Source organism: Geotrypetes seraphini, chromosome 10 (assembly GCF_902459505.1).
Source record: "Geotrypetes seraphini chromosome 10, aGeoSer1.1, whole genome shotgun sequence".
Taxonomy (NCBI): domain Eukaryota; kingdom Metazoa; phylum Chordata; class Amphibia; order Gymnophiona; family Dermophiidae; genus Geotrypetes; species Geotrypetes seraphini.
The window spans coordinates 53604953-53623984 of NC_047093.1; the positions used below are offsets into that span (position 1 = coordinate 53604953).

The following is a 19032-nucleotide window of genomic DNA, read 5'->3' on the forward strand; positions in this document are numbered from 1 at the left end:
TTTTTTTTAAAGATAAGCCGTCAATTGATTTGTAACCAAACCTTGCATATGCTTGAAGCTCATCACCTTATGAACTACAGTAGTTGTTTTTAGTATGAGGTGCCTGCAGAGGTCGCAGCAGATGATGATCCCTCAACTAGTAAATCATAGAGTTATAGAGAAAAACAATAACAAAAAGTTTTACACGTGACCACGGCTAACTGCACGGCAGCCATGTCTGTTTTGGGAAAATAAGCCAATACCCCCCCCCCCCCCTATATAACGGGATCCAGCAGAAGAAAGACATGAGCGCTCGGGTCGGGGTAGAAAGGTTGTTTGACAGTGCGCAGTAGAGCGCTCCGTATTGTTTTCGTTTTATAGTACGGATCGGGGGACCAGGGACGGGTGACGGACCATTTTTGCCAAAACGAAATATGGCGGCTAGGGTGCGCGTGCATGTGCGCGCCTCCGCGGCCGCACAGCTCCGTGGGAGTGACAGAGTGGGGCCAGGCTTCAGCAACGGAGGAGGAGGCCGAGAAGCAGTAACGCTGAATCCGACACTATCCTCTCTATTCCGCGCCCGTCTCGGCAGCAGGGGCCCTCAGTTACCGAGTTCGGGCCCCCCAGCGAGGCAGCAGGTCGGTATGGCGGCGTTGGGGTCTTGGAGTTTGTCGCTGCCTTCGGTTAAAAGATGAAGCCGGCGAGGGGGGGGGGGGGAGGAGGGGGAGAGCCCGGCTGGTTGCCGAGGCTTTGTTCCCGCAGCCATCTTTCCTCTCGTCAGCGCTGGCGGCGGAGCGCGACTCTCACCGGGGGCGGGGTCAGGGGGTATTTTGGAGTCAAAGCACAGGAAAACGGCAAGCAGTCCTCGGTTCGGAGATATGGCAAGGAAAGACCAGGGCGGGTGTTATGCTTCAGCAGCTCTGTAATACGTGAAATATCTTCTCACCATCTTCTATATATACACGTACAGGTAGACATGCGCGTCTGGGCCTTACCCCACACGCTGGCCCCCTCCCGCACCTTGTTGAATTCCTGCATTAGACAGATTTATCTTTATCCTCTGCTACTCCTCACACGGTGCTGCACCGGGGGGGGGGGGGGTTGTTGGTCTTATTGTCGCTGTTGCTTTGTATTTATTTTCATTCAGATCTCACGTGAAAAGCATGGGTACGCCCCTTACCAAAAGACTATAAAGTCAGGTATAAGTTTCATCCAGATGCTTTCAGATATGCGGAATTTCCCAAAATTTGTTTGATTTGGTGAAGCATTCAGCATTAAAAACCCCCAAACAAATTGTTTTGTTTGTAAGGAGTACATATGAAATACTGTACTTTTTCCATATAATCTGTGTTAATTGGTGCTCCGTATAGATAAAACGATGCAAGTATTGTAATTCATCAGCATAAATATGTTTTTTAATCTATTTGCATAATTTATTTTAAAATGTGGGTATTTTATTCTTTCATGGAGCATTAAATAAGTCAGGAAGTATAACAGACAAATTGTCAACACAGTCCAAGTAACCTTTTCTAACAATTGATTTGGTCTTTCAAGTTTTGCTAATGAAAATGGATCTTTACATTTAGAAAATGCTCTCATTATCTTATATGGGTTTGAATGAAAAAAAACCCCCAACAGTTTTCTTTCTGGATTATAGCTTTTTTAACATCTTTATTTTGCTGTATCTCTGGACTTGCGTACAAAACATGGAGTAAAACAAGAAATATATTTGCAGATTGGTGGACTAGACATGTTAGGCCACCCACAGCGTCATACCAAAAGCATATGTTAGATGTCAGAATGATTGGTTTGGAAGCAGTTGTTGCAGACCTTTGCCACCCTGCATCTACTCCAGTCACAGTTGCCAAACTTGGAAACAGTAATGTGTAACTGCAGAGGATCAAAAAGTAAACAGATATGACTGTAGTTACCATCATATTAAGCCCATTTTTTTAAAATACTGCATTGCTCCATTTCAGACCTCTGTTATGTGTGGATTTAGCTACATATTCTGGTATTTCTAGATCATGGATTTATGTCTTTAAAAATTGATCAGTGTGAATTCCAGCAATAGTTTGGTTTTTGGGCCATAATTAATTAGCCCTTGACCAAGAAATGAGTGTCAAATTAGCTTCTTGAAGTTGCACGTGCTGTAGTGAAATGCGGTATTAGTAGTATTGACAAAAGTTCCAGCCTGAACATTTCTATTTTCCAGAACAGAATATTGTGTCAGCTTTTTAATGCCTTATACCATAGAGTCTTCAATGCCCTTAGATGGGATTGATGCATGTGTGTGCCTGCCCTTTTCATTTATTGATTTTGATGAATGAGTATTGGGTATTATAGGTTTTAAGGTAGTAGATTTTTGGCTGGTCTTTAGATATTTTCTGAAGTACTTGTGGTTAATATAATTGGTAGAACCATGAATTACATCATTCTGGGTGGAAGAGCAGCAGGCTGAGAACCTGGAAAGATAAATCCCTCTGATATTGAGATCTTAGGCAAGCCACTTTACTCTCATTTTGACTCAGGTTTAAGCAGCTAAAATTGGTAGCAAGTTCTACAATGATAATGGTGTTGGCACACTATTTTATAGCTAGTTCCATTTTATGCATTATGGTCTATTTTCTAATACACCCCCCTTTTACGAAACCACGATAGCGTTTGTTAGCGCAGGGAGCTTCTCATAGGAACTCTATGAGCGTTGGGAGCAGTGCCGAGCATTCAGCGCGGCTCCCTGTGCTAACAAATGCTATCGCGGTTTAGTAAAAGGGGGGGACTATGCATTAGATTGTAGATTCTCTGGGATTAGTCTTTTCCTAATGTACGTGATTGTGACTTTCTGTGAGTTACCAATGAAATGCATCAGCTGAATCCAAATAAATGAATGACAGGTTATATTGCATGTGAGGTTCAGAAAGCACATGTGACTTCTTAGAAAACTTGGCCTGCCTTTTTTGACCTCCTTTAAAAAATTACAGAATAAAATGAAATGATTATTTCAGTGTTAAGTTCAAAAACAACATAGCAGTAGTTATTGGCAGCAAGAAGACATTTCTCAGTCTGCTCCATTGTCTTTCTTGTTAGTGCAGATTCTATCTCTGATCTTCAATTTCTGCTCTCTGGACTTGTTGCAAGTGCAGTTGACGTCTGTCATTGTGCTGGTGTAGGCAGCTTCAGGTGTCCATTGCTTTCTTAGTGAAGTGTTTCTGCACCTTTCTTTAGAGCAGGGGTAGCCAACAATAGTCCTTGAGGGCCACAACCAATTCAGATTTTCAAGATTTCTAGAATGAATGTACATAAGATCGATTTGCAGACAATGATTTACATTTATTGCTTCCAATCTCAAGCATATAGTATTTCATTGTAGAAATCTTGATAACTTGACTGGGTTGAGGCCCTTACGGACCACAGTTGCCTACCCATGCTTTATAGAATATTTCATATCATGAGCCTGTTGTGTTTGGATGTTCTTTCCCTTGGCAACATTCTGTTAACTCTGCTGTGTTGAAGTTGATTTGATGTTCCATAGTTCCGACTATCTTGGAATGTGACATTGATATCTGCACAGAAAAAATGTGAGATCTTGTAGCTGTACTTTTTTGAGCAAGAGTCATAAGAACATAAGTCGAGCATTGTTGATAGCACATTGGAATTTTGACTGTTGTGACTGTAAGAAGTCTGTGAAAGTCTTCTGCTCTTAGCACATTACAAAAGTGATGTACTGTACTGGTGAACTGGTTCCTTAATGGATGTTGGATGTGCCAATGACATCCTAATCGTTTTACACTGTAGCAAAGTGGTATCCTGGCTGGGAAGCTAGTGTAGTAAAAGAAGACAGAGATGCTGAGAGAACTCAAGTCTTGACTTTTGGACCTTCCTTCTTTCTGAAACTTGGACTTCTTAAGCTAATGGGTGCAAGGCAAACAGTAATACAATGATTTTTTCATCTGCTATTCTGTTACGACTTACCGTATATACTTGAATATAAGTCGAAACCCCCATTTCCCCCCCCAGAAAGGAGGAAAATGGTTTGAATATAAGATGGTGGCTTAATATTCAGATGCCCTACCCTGCCCGGCTCTGCACTCAGCCCCTCTCACTCCCTGCCCGGCTCTGCACCTTGTCCCTCCCAATGCCTTGCAGGCATCCATCGGGCCTGCCATGGGACCCAGTGGTCCAGCGGTGGATTGGGATATGAGGGATCCCCTGTATTCCATCCCAGCTGAATAAAAAAACAACAACCCTACACACCCTCCGACTCCTCGGTGGCCTCGTGGAGGGCGGGACAAGAGGAATCCCTTCTTCCTCCTGTGCCTGTTAAAATTGACAACCACACTTCCCTCCCTCCTCCCCCATGTACCTTTCGGGTCCCTGGTAGCCAGCTAATGCATGGAGAAGAAGCGATCTTCCTGCCCTCCTGCTCTGTTCGAGACCGCTGGATGATTGGCTGCTGCGAGTTCTCAAGAACTCTCAGCAGCCAGCGTTCTCAAGAACTCTCAGCAGCTAATCGGCCAGCGGCCTCGAACAGAGCAGGAGGACAGGAAGATCTCTCTTCCATGCACCGGCTAGCTACCAGGGACCCGAAAGGTACATGGGGGAGGTGAGAGGGAAGTGTGGTCAGTTTTGGCAGGCACATGAGGCAGAAGGGATTCCTCCTGTCCCATCCACTGTGAGGCCACTGAAGAGTTCAGGGTTTTTGGATTGGCCTGGACAGGAGATGGGGGGGGGGATTCCTCATGTCCCAGCTCACCGCTGGACCACCGGGTCTTGCAGCAGGCCCTGTGGATGCCTGCAGTCAGGGAGGGGGGCAAGTAGGCGATGGCCCAAATATAAGCTGAGACCCCCTCTCAGCTTATATTCAAGTATATATGGTATTTATGCAAGTAGAACAGGATTATTGGATGCTTTTTTGTTGTCTTTTCGAACATAACTTTTCGAAATTCACACATAACAATAACGGATATATTGTTCCACAAGTAGAAATCTCACATTTCCGACATTAATATACTTTTAGTTAGGGTTGCATCAGTTTAGGAGTCGATGTAGAAATCCATGTGGAAAAGAAGCGCTCCAGTGGCTAAGTGTGCAACTTCTACTACGAGATTAACAAGAAAGTATTCTGTGATGATGGCAGTAAACTAATGATATACAAACTTGAAGCATGCACTATGACAGAGAAGAGATAGATAGATATGTGTTTATATTTTTTACATGCTAACTGCAGCTACAGTATTTTGTGTGGGCAGTGCCTGCATATGTACAGAGCTGGGTTGGGGCAGAAAAATGAAGTTCTGGAAACTGTAGTTACAGATGCATTGCACATATGTGCCAGTTTTATTATAGTCTGCAAATATTATCTGTGCAATAATTTTGACTTGGCCATTGTATTTCTGTGTTTGTTCCTAACTGTGTGCTGTCTAATGCACGTTACTGTTTACCAATGGGGAGGTTTGTCAGTGGTAGTTCCTCTGTTGCAGTGGCGTACCTAGCATATATGGCACCTGGGGCCCATTATTTTTTTACCTCCCCCATCTGTATGAAAAACATGATTTTTAGTAACAATCCACACGTCACACAAGAGTGTACCTAGGAAAAGGCAGCATCTTACTTACTGCAGTGAGCAGTACGTCAATAAACCCATTGTAAAAAGAAACAAGCCAGACTAGTACAGATCAATCCTAACAGAAAACCATGTCTTTTCGAACACACAGAACACAGAAAACACCTTCGCCTAGTATGTAATCACAAACTAACCCCTCCCCCTTTTACAAAATTGTAGTGTGGTTTTTAGCCATGGTGGTAACAGCTCAGATGCCAATGCTAAAAAATGCTCTACAGTTTTGTAAATGGGGAGATAGAATAAAAATACGTAGACAAAGATTAAACTGAAGCACCAAGAAGCGGGACTCTGCATACAATGCAACACCACAGAAACAGCAATGCATCTCCCCTAAAGCAAAAAAATAAAAATAAATAAATATAATTTTTTTTTCTACCTTGTCTTCTCTGGTTTCTGCTTTCCTCATCTTCTTGTCACTCTCTTCCTTTCAGCCACTGTCTTCCCTCTCTCTGCCCCTTCTACATGGCATCTTCTCTCCTTCTATTCATCTTCCAGAAACTTTATGCCTCCCCCTTCCATCTTTCCCACACCCCTATGGTCTGGCATTTCACTCTCTCCTCTCCCTTCCCCCCCACTTCCATCAGCATCTGCCCCCTTTCTCACCCTTCACCACGCTTCCATACCACCCTGACTCCCCTTTCTCACCCTTCACCACGCTTCCATACCACCCTGACCCCCCTTTCTCATCCTTCACCACGCTTCCATACCACCTTGACCCCCCTTTCTCACCCTTCACCATGTTTCCATGCCACCCTGACCCCCTTTCTCACCCTTCCATACCACCCTGACCCCCTTTCCCACCCTTCACCACGCTTTCATACCACCCTGACCCCCCTTTCTCACCCTTGACCACGCTTCCATACCACCCTGACCCCCTTTATCTCCTTCCACCATCCTACTATGCTTCTTTCTCTCTCCATCGAAATCAGCAAGGTCCCGCGATGACGATTACTGATGCCTCTGCTCCAGAAGAGGTAAGTGTCGTCGGAGGGGGGCTGGGCTGGCAGACGCAGGGAGTTGCGGCAAGGTCCCGCAATGACTGCGGCTGCCGGTCCATCCCCCTCCGATGTCACTTATCTCTTCCGAAGCAGCGGCAGCAGTAGTTATCATCGTGGGACCTTCGTGCACTTCAGCGCGGCTGCTGTATTTATGCTCTGGAATAAATACGGCAGCCGTGCTGAGGTGCCGTTTTCAGCAGCGAGCTTCTGGACCCGGCCGGCTGTGCACTCCCTTGGAGCATGCACCCAGGGCGGACTGCCCCCCCCCCCCTTGGTACGCCACTGCTCTCTTGTTCACCTTTTTGTATTCTTGTACTGAAGATAGTGATTTCTTTTGCCTGGACCACTTGCCGTTTTCAATAAAAATATATTTTTTAAAAAAAAGAAAGAATAGAAACACTGTGAAGTATGTGCATACCAAATGATGCCAGAAATCAAGGAAGTGAAAAAGTATGTATGCTATGGTCGGGTGTATAGAAACCGGATCCCTTTTGACTTTTTGGTTACTTATCATACACATGGGCATTCTTAGGGAATTGTGTGTTTTGCATTTTTGGGAAATTATTTTTATTGATTTTAAAACGGAGCAAAATACAATAAGTAGAACTCACAAAAGTAAGAGAGACACATCAATCACAACATAACTTTAAAGGCATCATGAAGAGATTGCAATAAGTAGCAGGAATGTATTTTGCATTTTAATGTTTTGTTTCCTCCTAATGTGTTAAGTTTTTTTGTTTTGCTGTTAGTCCTATGTGTTTGCTATGTGTTTTGTCTGTCCTGCCATTAGCTTTTATGTATGTATGTTTGTGTCTAACCAATGAAGAAGGAGAAAAGCAGTGACCATGTGGAGGATGGTGGAACATAGGGACATTTTTACTCCTAGGGGAATTCTGTTGAAAAGAATAGAAAATTCTACACTCAATATTTGAAAATCTCTGCAAAATTCTGTTCACTGTCATTTTCTTTGCAGAATTCCCCCATTATAAGAGCTGACTCCTCCCTCCTCAGGCATGGAATTCACCCCCCTACCTCAGCTGTTTCCCTTCTTAGGTTCCACCTTCTCCAGCTCTCCCTTAGCTTATATCCTTTCCTTTCCCCTTCTCCCCTGGTAAACTCAGCCTCCATCTTTTACTGTCCCCTCTCCAGGATAAATATCTCATGTTTTTTTCCCATACCCTCCATTTTCACCTGCTCTCTACTTTTAGGCAGCTTGTTGCCTTTTACAGTTCTCTCCCCCTAACTTCCAGGAAGATCCCAGTTCTGTCCACCCCCAGTCTCACCCAGTGGTGTAGCCAGACAGCCAATTTTGGGTGGGCCTGAGCTCATAACAGGTAGGCACAAAATTTTTTCTCTGTTTTCTCCCTCCCTCTCACTATCTACGCCTCCTCAGCACCTTCTAACTTAAAATATAAATACTGTACTCCCGAGTTCAGAGTAGGCAGCCAAGATCACCGCAGAAGTTAAATCTGCGGTGGAACTTGCCATTGGTTGGCAATTAAGCTAGATATGATGGACCAATGCTTTGTTACCTCAGATTTGAAAGACATGCAGATGAGTCAGCAATGTGGAGGATGTATTGCAACCTTTAGTGGAGGAACTCGAATATGAGTTGGAATCAAAGCTCGATGACTTGGAAAACAGATCTAGAAGAAATAATTTAAGGCTGGTTGGACTACCAGAGTAAGTAGCAGGTAGTGAATTAAAGTAATTTTTGGAAACCTGGTTAGTTTCCTCTTTGAGCCTTACTAGAGCCGCAGGGCCTTTGTATATTGAGTAGGTGTACCATGTGAGAACGCCCACGTATAGTGATTTTTAATCTTCTGAATTAAAGTCACAAAATGGAAATCTTGCAGGCAATAGTGCTGGCAAGCCACTGGACTATTAGAATAAGAAGATTTTATGTTTCTAAGATTATTCCGACTCAGTGTCGGTAGCCCAATGTACTTTTACCCCAGTGTGTGCACAATTGATAAAACTCAACGCTTCAGTCTACTCTATCTGGCCAGATTAAAAATAGTAAGGAGCTGAACAACACAATTTTTTGAGACGGTGAAGGAAGTTATGTCCTATATCAACACACTACAGTCTCCAGAGGAGCCTTAAATCATGCAGTGAGTCATTGATAATTGTCAGAGACAGAAAGGCAAGAGTTTCTATAGTGGTAATGTACTTAACAGAGACTGCTCCAAGTCTGTGGATTTGGACTGGTCAGAGTGGCCTACATTTATTTATAAGAAGCCAGTCAGTTTAATTTGACTAGGATGGTGTTGTCGGAGCCCAAGGAAGGCTAGAAATAACAAATTATGATTTCACTGGCAAGGAGATTATTTTGATGACCCCTTGGATCTTTTATATGAGATGCTAAATGACTATAGGACTATTCAAATACCGATTCTGTGGCAGTACTTATCATCCTACTTGCGGCCAAGGACTACATACAGGAGATATTTGAACTATACTAGCTGTAATCACTCTGCTATGTTTACTGAAAAAAAAAAGATGTTGTCATGTATCTACATAATTGTACTATTGTACTGTCGGAGAAAACCACTCGGTTGAAAGAGGGTGGGTATGCTTAAAGTATAAGCTATGTGAATTTATAATTTTTTAGGCTTGTCCAGAATTTGTCCACATCTATCAAAGACTGCATTATTAATGTAATGTAATTTATTTCTTATATACCGCTACATCCGTTAGGTTCTAAGCGGTTTACAGAAAATATACATTAAGATTAGAAATAAGAAAGGTACTTGAAAAATTCCCTTACTGTCCCGAAGGCTCACAATCTAACTAAAGTACCTGGAGGGTAATAGAGAAGTGAAAAGTAGAGTTAGAGGAAAAATAAAATAAACATTTTAACAAGACAGCATTGATCTAAATACGTTGGAAGGTAGAAGAGAGGAGATGTAATATTTCTAATTATTACATCTTTGTATGTTTCCAGTACTCTTTTCATTTTTTTTCTTACCTCCTTCACCCATTTTTTATTTTTTTATTATCACTTTCACCCCTTTTGTATAACTTTCTTTTGACTTCCAAATTTATATATTCATATTAAGTATGATATATCAAATATTCACAACTTTTTATATGGACACTATTGGCTCTGTATTAGCACCCAGTATGTGGTTTTGCCTCTTCATCAATTACATCCAGAAAACATTTTTATACCTCACTGTTGTTTGTAATTTATATTGGACACCATTTGTTTATTCATTTACAACATTCATACACACTTAGACTAACACACATTTTCTGCAATTCATATCCTAGGATCCCTGAAGAAGGCGTGTTTAGCCGAAATAGGGCCCATGTTGGGCCCTCTTATGATATATGTGGATAGAGTTTTTATTGTGCTTATTGTTTCTATTGTTGTTGTCAAGAATACTTTGAATAAATTACAATTCAAGGTCCGAGAACATTGGCTTTCCACAGTCTCGTTTGTTTGGATAAGTTCTGGAGTAAAGCGTTTGTTTGGATAAGTTCTGGAGTAAACAGGAGATAGAAAAGTTACTCATGGTGGGAATTCTTCCCTGAATCATACATCTATGAGAGAGGGTCGGGGCCCCTTAAGGAAGTGAAAAACTTTAGTGTGCTTTGGATGAAGAAAATGGAAGGTGGGGGAGGATGGGGATGGGAAGGGAATGAAGAGAGAGGGAAGAGAGTGGGGAAACATGGGGGGGAATGTGGGGATTGGGGGATGCTATGATATGAGTGATGTGTGGTGGTATAAGGATGGATTTTCTGGGAATTGAGACTGAATGATTGGTTTCAAGCTCTGTTTTTATGGGTTGAAAGATGGAAGGGGGCTGCAGCTTGGACAGTTTCCCCTAATATTTCGACTGAAAAATTCTAACATTTAGGTCAACCTTTGTTAAATTAAAATTACTAACTTAGAATGTGGGAAGGATTTCTTCCCTAATTAAGAGGCCAAACATTTTACAAAAAGTAGACATTGCAATGCTACAGGAACATGTATGTGCTAAGATGAAGAAATGGTGGGTGAGAATATGTAGCTTCATCACCACAGGGGAAAAAAGGAGGGGTGATCATTCTTTTTCATAAAGGATTAAACCCCCAAGTGGCAATGTATGGACAGATCAGGAGGGCCACATCGTGAGCTGCACAGTTACAGTGAATAAGAATCAGATGGTATTCTGCAATGTATATACTCCTAACAGAAATGATGTCATAGATATTTAATACACAGAAGACTGCTTGCTGCGCTACTGAGATTTGATATCCAGAACCTGATTATAGGAGGGGACATTAACTCGGTATGAGATCCCAAATTAGATAGCTCAAGGAGAACTAGATCTATTTGGCCTACTTCTGGCCATATAAGACCCTAGGCTTAATTGACATTTGGTGATTTTTACACCTCACTGAGCATGATTACACGCATATATTGCAAGCACAATCAACTCAATCTAGGATAGATTATATTATCCCAGGACAAGCAGGCATGATATTCTCACATGTGGGTGACGTCATCTACGGAGCCCCGATGCGGAAGCATTTTCAAGCAAACTTGATTGAAGATTTAAGTTTGCTCTGCTGCTCCACGCATGCGTGCCTTCCTGCTCCACTAGGGGGTGCATCCCCTCGTGGTCTCCAGTTCAAAATTTTCCGCTGAGCCTAGAAGTCGTGTTTTTTCAGGCTCTGCCCCAACTGCCTTCTAGCACCGCAATTTTCTTGTTTTTTCATCGTTTAAGTCGCTGTGCGCAAAAGTTTTACCTTCTTCAACTTGATTCCTGCTTCGTTTGATCGACCCGGAGGCTTCCGGGTCCCCGTGGCCGCGTGGCTACTCGAGCCGCGGCCTCTTTCGATTCTATGTCCCGGCCTTTGTCCGGCTTTAAAAAGTGCACCCGGTGCGAGCGGCTTCTTTCCATCACAGACCCGCATCGCCGGTGCATCCTCTGCCTGGGGGCCGCTCATCCAACCGATTCCTGCCCCCAGTGCGCTACTTTCCAGAACCGGGCCCTCCGTCGAAGGAAAGCCCGCATGGCGGATCTTTTCGCCCCAGACCAACCCTCTACCTCGGCCTCGAGGTCGGCCTCGGCCTTGACCTCGGCCCCGAATACCTCGGCATCGCCTCGAGACTCGACTCCGAAGTCCTCGGGACAACAGAAAGCCTCGGCTCCGGGTAAGTCCCCTCTTCCCTCTTCAGGTTCTGTACCAGTGAAGAAACCAACCTCGGGGACACCGGCGACGCATGGCGGAAGTCCCATGCTTACAGCCCCGACGAAGCCCTCCAAGCCTTCGGGCCGTGCCTCCACCACACGGGAATACTCTGATACGAGGTCGCCCCCGGTGGAGTGCACCGAGGCAGGGGACATGCCTTCGATGCTGTCCGTGCCCGTCTTCCAGGACCTACTCCGAGAAATGATCTCGTCGGAGCTGTCCGCTGCAATGGCCCATCTACAACCGGCCTCTGCCTCGACCTCGACCCCGCATGTGCCAGACCAGCCTGAGCCTCGCGTCGAGCCACCTCGGGGGAAAGTGCGCAAACTTCGCCGCATCTCATCCTCCTCTGACTCCTCGCCGAGGCACCCGAGGCGCTCTCCCTCCACAGACCGCCACAGGGCAAAACGTCGGGCCAAACCGACAGAAACCTCGAACCGCCGTACCTCTAAGAAGGCCCGGGGTTCTCCCACTCTACGAGGACGTTCACCTACACCTCGTACGGGACCGCTGAGGGTGGCAGAGTTATCACTCTCCAACCCACGCATCCTCCGAACTCCCCCTCGGACCGGGGCTCCGATCCGAGGTCTCGGGCTTTCACCGAGGGAGTCCGGGTCGAGGTCACCGATCCGACATCGATCAGTACCCCGAACCCCGGCATCGTCTCCGAGGGGCTCCTCGAGACGTCGGAGATCCACGACTCCGGAACACTTTTACAGTGCTTCCCCGGCCTCGGAGCTTGGATCGGAGCAGGAACCTCTCTACTCGAGGGAAGCCTCCCCTTCCTTCTCCACCCGACGGAGGTCTCGTTCACCGACCCCGCACGGGGCCTCGGGAACATCCCGACCATCTTTCTCGCGCTTTGTCCAGGACATGGGCCACGCTTTGAATTTAGAACTCCAGTCCGACTCCAGATACTCTAAAGAATACCTAGCGGAACTGGATATGCCATCACTGCCCAGAGAGTCCCTTCGCTTGCCGCCTAACCCAATACTCCAACAGGCTCTCTTCAGGAACCTGGAGACCCCCTATATGGTCACAGCCGTGCCCTCCAAAATGGAGGCCAAGTACCGCACAGTACCCTTTCCGGGATTTGAACAACCGCAGCTCTCCCACCAGTCGCTGTTAGTAGAATCCTCCCTAAAAAAGGCCCACCCCTCCCGGGTCTCAGCGGCGGTCCCCCCAGGCCGAGAAGGCCGAACCCTAGACAAGTTCGGCAGGAGACTATACCAAAATGCGATGATGGCCTCTAGGGTGCAAAGCTACACTTTCACCTTCACATCCTACCTCAAACACCTCATTGGACTACTGAGAGCCTTTGAGACTGACCTACCGGCCTCCCGCCAAGGAGCGTTTAGCCTGCTCTTGGAATCCCTCTCCAACCTACGCCTCCATCTATTCCACGCGGCCTACGATGGCTTCGAACTCTCCTCCAGAGAGGCAGCCTTTGCTATCGCCATGCGCCGACTAGCTTGGCTACGCCTGGTCGACATGGACCCCAACTTACAGGACCGGTTGGCTAACCTCCCCTACGTGGGAAAAGAACTGTTCGATGACACTATCGAGGCGGCTACAAAACGCCTCTCTGAACATGAACGCTCGTTTGCCTCCCTTGTCCGACAAAAGTCCAAACCGCCCGCGTCCAGGCCGTATAGTGCCCCTCCGCGCCGCTACCCACAAAAATCCACCCCTGCCTTCTCGCGGCCCCCACCCAGGCGTCCGCAAGCCCACCACCGGGCCATGCCCAAGTCCCAACCGCCTGCGACTACCAAACCATCCCCGTCCTTTTGACGGGATACGCGGAAGGGGGCGGGCCCCCTCCGCCATAGTCCCAGGCCTCCTTCCCATTGGGGGTCGGCTCAAAGCCTTTTACCCTCGCTGGGAACAAGTCACGTCTGACGCATGGGTCCTTGGCGTGATCTCATCGGGATACTCTCTCAACTTTCGGGCCATTCCTCCGGACAACCCCCCAAGGAATTGCCCTCCCAACCGGACACAGCTGCCCCTACTCCTCTCCGAAGCTCGAGACCTGCTTCGCCTGAGAGCAGTGGAGGAGGTTCCCCCCGACTAACGGGGGAAGGGCTTCTACTCCCGTTACTTCCTGGTACCGAAAAAAACGGGAGACCTACGCCCAATACTAGACTTGAGATGCCTGAACAAATTTCTGGTACGGGAAAAATTTCAGATGCTCTCCCTACCGACACTCTACCCCCTGATCGACGAGGGCGACTGGCTCTGCTCCCTCGATCTCAAGGAGGCGTACACACATGTCCCAGTGCACCCCGCTCACCGCAAGTTCTTGCGTTTTCAGGTAGGGGACTGGCACCTACAATACCGTGTCCTCCCCTTCGGCCTAGCATCGTCACCTCGGGTTTTCACCAAGTGCCTCGTGGTAGTCGCAGCAACCTTACGCTCCCAGGGCCTCCAGGTATTCCCCTACCTGGACGACTGGCTGATCAAAGCCCCGTCCAGGGAAGCGGTTATCTCAGCGACCCAACAGACTATTACCTACCTACAAAGTCTGGGGTTCGAGATAAACTTCCCAAAATCCCAACTACGCCCCTCCCAGTCCCTGCAGTTCATCGGGGCCACGCTGGACACGGTTCGCCTCCGTTCCTTCCTCCCCCCTTCACGTCTAGAGACGTTAGTAAGTCTGAGTCGAAGGTTTTCCCTGCTGACCTCAGTATCAGCTCGGCAGATGATGACTCTTCTGGGCCACATGGCCTCCACTGTCCACGTCACACCCTTCGCCCGCCTCCATCTGAGAATTCCTCAATGGACCCTGGCCTCTCAATGGCGTCAAGACCGGGATCCGATCGACCGCCCCGTGACAGTGACGCCTTCTTTGCAACGATCGCTCCGCTGGTGGGCCGACTCTTCAAATCTTTCCAAAGGTTTGCTCTTCCTCACCCCACCCCACAGCAAGATACTCACCACGGACTCGTCGGAGTACGCTTGGGGAGCCCATCTAGATGGCCTACGCACCCAAGGGATGTGGTCAGCAGAAGACCGTCGCTGCCACATCAACGTGCTAGAGCTTCGGGCCATCTATCTCGCAGCTGTAGCTTTTCAACATCTGCTCCACGACCGAGTGGTTCTCATCCGAACCGACAACCAGGTAGCAATGTACTACGTAAACAAACAAGGGGGAACAGGGTCCTGGCCCCTTTGCCGGGAAGCCCTGCGCCTCTGGAAATGGGCAATCTCCAACACCTTCCTTCGAGCGGTGTACATACAAGGAGAACAGAACTGCCTGGCGGACAGACTCAGCCGCCTCCTCCAGCCACACGAGTGGTCACTACACTCTCAGACCCTACGACAGGTGTTCGAAAAGTGGGGGACGCCTCAATTAGATCTATTCGCATCCCCCCACAACCACAAGCTGCCTCTCTTCTGCTCCCGGATGTACTCCCCGGACCGGCTCGAGGCCGACGCCTTCCTCCTCGACTGGGATGGAAGGTTCCTGTACGCGTTCCCGCCGTTTCCTCTGATACTGCGGACGCTTGTCCACCTGAAAACAGTACAAGCCACCCTGATCCTGATTGCCCCTCGCTGGCCACGCCAGCCATGGTTTTCCCTTCTACTTCAACTCAGTGTCAGAGATCCACTGCCTCTGCCTCTGTTTCCCTCTCTACTATCACAGGGTCAGGGTTCGCTGTTACATCCCAATCTTCAATCTCTTCATCTGAATGCTTGGTTTCTCTCCCCCTGACTGCTCTCCCCGTGTCTCAATCAGTCAAGGAGATATTGGAGGCCTCTAGAAAGACCTCGACGAGAACCTACTACTCCCAAAAATAGACCAGATTCTCAACCTGGTGCTCCTCCCACAGCCAGGACCCGGTGTCGTTCCCCGTCCCTCTGGTCCTGGACTATTTACTTCAATTATCTCATTCCGGCCTAAAGACCAACTCCATTCGAGTACACCTCAGTGCGATTGCGGCCTTTCATCAGCTCTTGGAAGGGAAAGCCCTCTCGCTCCATCCCTTAGTCTCTCGCTTCATGAAGGGTCTTCTGAACGTCCACCCCCCTCTCAAACCTCCCCCGGTGGTTTGGGACCTTAACGTGGTTCTGGCTCAACTAATGAAACCTCCATTTGAGCCCCTAGACAAATGCCATCCAAAATTCCTCACTTGGAAGGTAATTTTCCTACTCGCGCTCACTTCCACCTGGCGGGTTAGTGAGTTACAAGCTCTGGTAGCGGACCCACCCTTCACGGTATTCCATCACGACAAGGTGGTACTCCGCACCCATCCAAAGTTCTTGCCTAAAGTAGTGTCTGATTTCCATCTCAATCAGTCCATTGTCTTGCCTGTGTTTTTTCCCAAGCCCCACTCTCACCCCGGAGAAGTGGCGCTCCACACTCTTGACTGCAAGAGAGCGTTGGCCTTTTACCTCCAACGCACTCAGTCACACTGGAAAGTCCCACAACTGTTTTTGTCCTTCGACCCAAACCGGTTAGGTCACCCAGTTTCCAAACGCACCTTGTCCAACTGGTTGGCCGATTGCATCTCCTTTTGCTACGCTCAGGCTGGTCTCGCGCTGCATGGTCGAGTAACGGGACACAAAGTCCGAGCGATGGCAGCCTCCGTAGCTTTCCTCAGGTCCACACCTATTGAGGAAATCTGCAAGGCTGCCACGTGGTCTTCGGTTCATACCTTCACCTCCCACTACTGTCTGGACTCGCTATCCAGGAGCGATGGCCGGTTCGGCCAATCGGTTTTACGAAATCTATTCGCTTAAATTGCCAACTTCCCTCCATCCCTTTTCAGTTAGCTTGGAGGTCACCCACATGTGAGAATATCATGCCTGCTTGTCCTGGGATAAAGCACAGTTACTTACCGTAACAGGTGTTATCCAGGGACAGCAGGCATATATTCTCACAACCCGCCCACCTCCCCGAGGTTGGCTTCTTTGCTAGTTAAGTGAACTGGAGACCACGAGGGGATGCACCCCCTAGTGGAGCAGGAAGGCACGCATGCGTGGAGCAGCAGAGCAAACTTAAATCTTCAATCAAGTTTGCTTGAAAATGCTTCCGCATCGGGGCTCCGTAGATGACGTCACCCACATGTGAGAATATATGCCTGCTGTCCCTGGATAACACCTGTTACGGTAAGTAACTGTGCTTTTTGGTTCCACAACCATTAGTATTTAGAGTGATCAGGGCAGAAATAGGCCCGAGTGAAATCTCTGAGCATGCTCCGGTATGGATAGAATGGGACAAAACTTCAATGGGCTCAGGAAGGCATATGTGGAAGTTCCCCCTGGAACTATATATGGATAGAGCCTTTTAACAATACATACTGAAATGTTGGAAGGACTATGAAATATACAATGCCCCACATTGAAAGGACTTTGTCCTGTTTTGGAAAGCTGCAAAGGCAGTTTTGAGGGATCACATTGTTATCTATACCAGCCATAAAAAAGGACTAGATAGGACCTTTCTTAGACTAGAACACCAACTTCAGTGTGAAAAGAGATGTTTTGGGCTTACATATTCTATTACAGATCAGGAGCAGTTACAGGCAACTCAGAGGGCACAGAAAAACATGTAATATTATAGATATGGGGATAAAAGTGGTAAATTGCTAGCTAGGTTGGTTTCAAAGTCAGAGGGTCATAAGCCAGTGTTATTCCTGAGACGATGATCTGCAGATATGTCTTATTTTTCAAGAGTGTTATAGGAAGCTGTGTGGAGCACCTACAGAACTGGGACTGGAGGGTTTAATGTATTTGGACAATGTAGATGTACCAAAAGTATCTGCCAGTGAGCGGCAAAACCTCAATACTCCTATTATAGAAGAAGTGGAGTGGGCTATAATTTAGAGTGCCTTACTAAAAGCCCCAGGCACTGACGAGTCAAAGCCAAACTTTACAAATTACTCAGAGGTGAAATCACTCCATCCTTAGTAAATGTGTTCAATCAATGGATAGAAAATCACCATTTACCAGCACGTCTCGGTATCGCTAGGATAGTAGTGCTTCCTAAATCTGGACAAGACCTGCCACTTCCAGGTTCTTATAGATCCATCTTGCTTTGGAACTATAAAACAAAGCTTTGGGCTAAAGTAATGGCAGACCTCCTGGCAAAAATCATTCCCTGTTTGATCCATGATTCTTAGGTGGGCTTCATACAAAGGAGATATATTGTTAAGAACATGAGACAGATTATCATGTCCTTAGAATGAATGATTAGAGAGAGGAGGCCTTCTCTGTTAATCAGTTTTGATGCAGAGAAGGCCTTTGATAGGACAAGATGGGACTTTTCTCTTTATAGTGTTCCAATATTATGGTTTTGAGGGATATTTTGTACAAGCAATTCAGACATTGTGTAACAATCCCAAGGCCCATCTTTGGGTGAATAGTTGTATGTCAGATTAATTTTCAATCTGCAGGAGGTCCAGGCAAGGATGCCCACTATCTCCTCTTTTATTTATCTTAACATTAGATCCTTTACTGAGGGATATAGAGGTTAATCTGGAAATCAGGGTGTGAAATTAGGAGATCAAGAGTTCAAGGTAGCCGCTTTCGTGGATGACCTATTGGTGTATCTGCAGGAGCCACATGTATCTCTAAAGGCGTTAATGGTCATTCAGGAATATGGGGATTTCACTGGTTTACAATTAAATTTGGGGAAGTCAGAAGCTATATTACTTAAAGAGGCCTTAAGGCAGGAATGGGGTGTATCCTTCCCATTCCTTTTTGATACCTGGGTATTCATCTCGAGAGACATTAGAGAACTATATGACATTAAAGTTAAAGATACTAAAAATGATTGTAGGCTTGGGAGTCCCTTTGTCATTGCTGGGAAGGATAAACTTATATAAAATGATCAAATCTCCCGAATGGTTGTTTATGCTATAGGTACTCCCCATTAAGTTAAAGGTAAAGATGATGTTCCAGAAATTTTGTTGAGCTGGCAAAAAAATAAAAAATGGATATCCCTATTATTCGGAAACTGGGGTATGGGTGGACTGGGGTCCTCAGACATACAAAGTTACAATATAGCATGTTTTCTTAGGCACATCAATAACTGGTTACGGGGACTACCCATTATAGCCTCCTTTCAATGGAATGCTTTTTGGCTTCTTAGCATTTCCATTCTATTATGCAGGCACCCATCTTCTACCACTTTGCAAACTGTTGCAGGGCTTTGGGATCTCTTATAGATTCTATACCAATGACATTTAGCTCTTTTTCCCTATCAAAGGAAATTTTGAGGAGGCATTGGAACAGCTACAGAGGGTG

The 19032-nt window shown here is 46.6% G+C and overlaps 1 protein-coding gene across 10 annotated transcripts in view; it reads left to right on the forward strand.

Annotated features, from left to right (window-relative positions):
• Positions 1-317: 317 nt before the first annotated feature.
• LOC117367785 (protein O-mannosyl-transferase 1-like) overlaps positions 318-19032 on the forward strand; it is a 435721-nt gene continuing 417006 nt past the window's right edge. For 5 of the 10 annotated variants that reach the window (XR_004540848.1, XM_033960719.1, XM_033960718.1 and 2 more), the window contains exon 1: positions 318-617. The gene's annotated coding sequence lies outside the window, so the exon portion shown is untranslated. Of the gene's footprint in view, positions 618-827; positions 950-19032 lie in introns of those variants that run through there. The other 5 variants (XM_033960713.1, XM_033960715.1, XM_033960720.1 and 2 more) reach the window with 4 other exon arrangements.